Below are 3,410 nucleotides of genomic sequence, written 5' to 3'. Positions count from 1 at the left end.
TTGCTAGAATTTTTTGGGTCTTCTATGTGGAGTATCTTGTCATCTGCAAATAATGATAATTTAACTTCTTTTCTTATCCTTACTCCTTTTATTTTTTTCTCTTGTCTAATTTGCTCTGCCTAATGTTTCCAGAACTATATATAATAACAGAGGTGATGGTTGACATCCTTGTCTTGTTTCTGATTTTAGAATGAAAGATTTTAGTTTTTGACCATTTGTTATGATATTGGCAATTGCTTCTCAGCCTTTTGGCTAAGATCAAGTGTATTATGATGTAGGCCACCAGTTTGTCATGGATGGCCTTTATCAGATTGTGATAAAGACTATATATTCCAATTTTCTGTAGGGGTTTATCATGAATGAGTGTTAGACTTCGTCGGTTGGTTTTTCTGGAACTACTGAGATGGTGTTATGGCTTATATGTAGATGTTCCTCCAAAGCTTCATAGGTGGGGCTTTTTCAGAGGTGGCTAGTATGTGATGCTCGGATCTATTCATAGTACAAAACTAAGATCTAAGGCACTAGGAGTAAGGGTGTGAGTCCTACCTGACCTTAAGGTGGGTAGCCTGGATAAGATATGAAGGATAGAAAGAGCTGTGGTTGTCCCTTGTTTTTTTCTACCTTCTGCCCATCATGAACTCTTTTTCCTCTGCCATGGGCATCTGTCATGCCACCATGCCTTGGACCCAGCTGATTATGGACTGAAACTTCTACAACCGGTGAGCTAAATAAATCTTTTTCCCTTTAACTTTGGGTGTTGGGTACTTTGTCTTAGCAAGGAGAAAAGTAACTAAGACAGATGATCATGTGGTTTTTTTGTTCTCAGTTCTATTTATATAGTTTATTAATTTATTGATTTTTACATATTGAACCATCTCTGCATCTGTGGGATGAATCCTACTTGGTCAAGGTGTATAATCTTCTTTATGATTTGCTGCATTCTGTTTGCCAGTATCTTATTGAGGATTTTTTCATCACTGGTTATTAGGGAGATTGGCCTGTAGTTCTCTTTTATTATTGAATCCTTTTTTGGTTTTGGTATAAAGGTAATGTTTGCCTTGAGGAATGGGTTTGCAAGTAATGCTTTCCTTTCAACTTCATTAAAGAGTTTGAGGAGTAGTAGCATTAAATTTCTAAATTTCTTGTAAAATTTAGCAGTGAATACTTTAGGACTGAGATTTTCTTTGTTGGTAGGTTTTTAATTACATCTTCAATATCATTGAGTGATATTGGTTTATTTAAAATTTGTATATGTTCTTGATTCAGCTTTGGTAAGTTCACATGCATCTAGGGATCTGTCCATTTCTTCTGTGTTTTCCATCTTATTTGAATGCAGGTTTTTGACTTATCGATGATCTGGATTCCTGTAAGATCTGTTGTGATTGTACCCTTTTCATTCCTAACTGTATGAATTTGAGTTTTTTATTTTTTTGATGAAGTTAGCTAAGGGTTTGTCAATTTTATTTAATCTTTCAAAGAATCAACTCTGATTCATGAATTATTTGTTTTTTTTTTTTCTTAGTCTTGATCGCATTAATTTCTGCACTGATCTTTGTAATTTCCTCTCTATACAAGCTTTGGTCTTGACTTGTTCTTCTTTTTATAGAACTTTGAGGTTCAAATTAGGTTGTAGATTTGAGTTTGCTCTGTTTTTCTGATGTGAAAATCCACTGTTATGTATTTCTCTCATAAGACTGCTTTCAAAGCATTCCATTAAGTTGGATATCTGTTTGAATCTGTTTCACAGATTCCATTTCTTTCCTATGTTGGGCATTCAAGGTTTCCATCATTTTTCTAAGCTCCTAAATTAAAAAAAAATGTGTGTCTAGTCTAGATTCCTAATCAAGTAGACCTGAGCAATCATTTCTGGTTTGATTTTTTTTTCTGTAGCCCCATTCATCTGTTTTTTTACTTTTGCAGCTACTATTTGAAAAAATTCAGGTGTGTGGCTTCTGATTTCCTTCACCTCAGTGTCCCCTAGACTTGTTCTGGGTAGACTGAAGGTCTGGGATTGCACCTTGCTTCTGCACCCACAGATGAGATGTCAGTGTCTGTTTGGCCTAGCATCCAGTCCTTTGGTACTGACTAAGCCTCTTTAATAAATGGTGCTGGGAAAATTGATCATCCACGTGCAGAAGGTTGCATCTAGACTAATATATTTCATGATATACTAAACTAAAATAAAATGGATCCAAGATCTAAGTGCTAAAATAGAAACACTCCCTCTGTGGAAAGCCAAAATAGAACCAAAATAAAACTCTTTAAGACTTAGACATAAGCTAGAAATTTCCACACAGAACCCCAGTGGCATAAGAAATAATATCAATAATCAATAAATGGGAACATATAGCATTAAAAAGCTTCTGAAAAACAAATGAAAATATCAAGAGAGTGAAGAGATAACATACATAATGGGAAAAAATTTTCCAGCTATTCCTTAGACAGAGGATTAATATCTAGAATATATCAAGAACTCAAAAAATTGGACTCTCCCCAAAATAAAAGGAGAAGGAGAAGGAGGAAGAAGAGAAGTAGTACAAATGGCCTATAAACAAACACATGAAAACATGTTCAGCCCCACTGTCCATTAGAGGAATGCAAGTTAAAACTACATTAAGATACCATCTTATCCCCCAAAAATGGCCATCATCAAAAAATTAAATAATAACAAATGCAGGCAAGGATGTGAGGAAAAAAATGAACTCTTTTACATTGTAGGTGTGAACGTAAACTATCATGACCACCATGGAAATCAATGTGAAGTGCCCTCAAAATACTAAAAATAGAAGTTCCATTTGACTCAGGCCCTCTTCATCTTCCCAAAAGTGTTGGAAGTCATCATATTACAGGGCTACATAAAGACCTTTGTTTACAGCAGCACAATTTATAATAGCTAGATCTTAGAAACCTGCATACATCCATGAACATATGAATGCATAAAGAAAATAAGGCATTTACACACAATGGGCTACTATTCTGTCATAAAGAAAGATAAATTTAAGATATTCATAGCAAGCAGATGCAACTTAAAAACACAAATGAAATGTTAGATTCACAAATTTATTACATGATTCTCTTAGTTCAGAAACTATATAGATGGTGTAGGAAGATGTTCCAATAATCTTTCAAATTATCTACTCCATTGTCTCAAAGATATTTTAAGATATATGCTAATTTGTTTCATTTATACTACTAGTTTCTTTTTGTTCATTGAAAAGAAAGTTTTGTCCTTTTATTTGTTTGTTCTCCGTAAGAAAGAGTCTTTTTTTTTTGTCTATCACTTGCACTATGAGTAGTATTTTGGCTATTCTTTTAAGATTATGATATAGTGTATTAAAAAATGTTATTTTCCAATTATTTTGTTATGAAATTTTGTCTTTATTAATAGAACTGGTTTTTTATATTTTCTT

General features: G+C 33.6%; 1 non-coding gene across 1 annotated transcript; it reads left to right on the top strand.

Moving 5' to 3' along the window:
* Positions 1-232: 232 nt before the first annotated feature.
* On the top strand, positions 233-417 carry LOC117285405. Its single transcript, XR_004516452.1, has one exon. It is a non-coding gene; the product is annotated as a U2 spliceosomal RNA (small nuclear RNA).
* The last annotated feature ends 2,993 nt before the right edge of the window (positions 418-3,410 follow it).

Source organism: Fukomys damarensis, unplaced genomic scaffold (assembly GCF_012274545.1).
Source record: "Fukomys damarensis isolate Sample0158 unplaced genomic scaffold, DMR_v1.0_HiC HiC_scaffold_9, whole genome shotgun sequence".
Taxonomy (NCBI): domain Eukaryota; kingdom Metazoa; phylum Chordata; class Mammalia; order Rodentia; family Bathyergidae; genus Fukomys; species Fukomys damarensis.
This window is presented reverse-complemented; position numbering and strand designations above follow the sequence as displayed.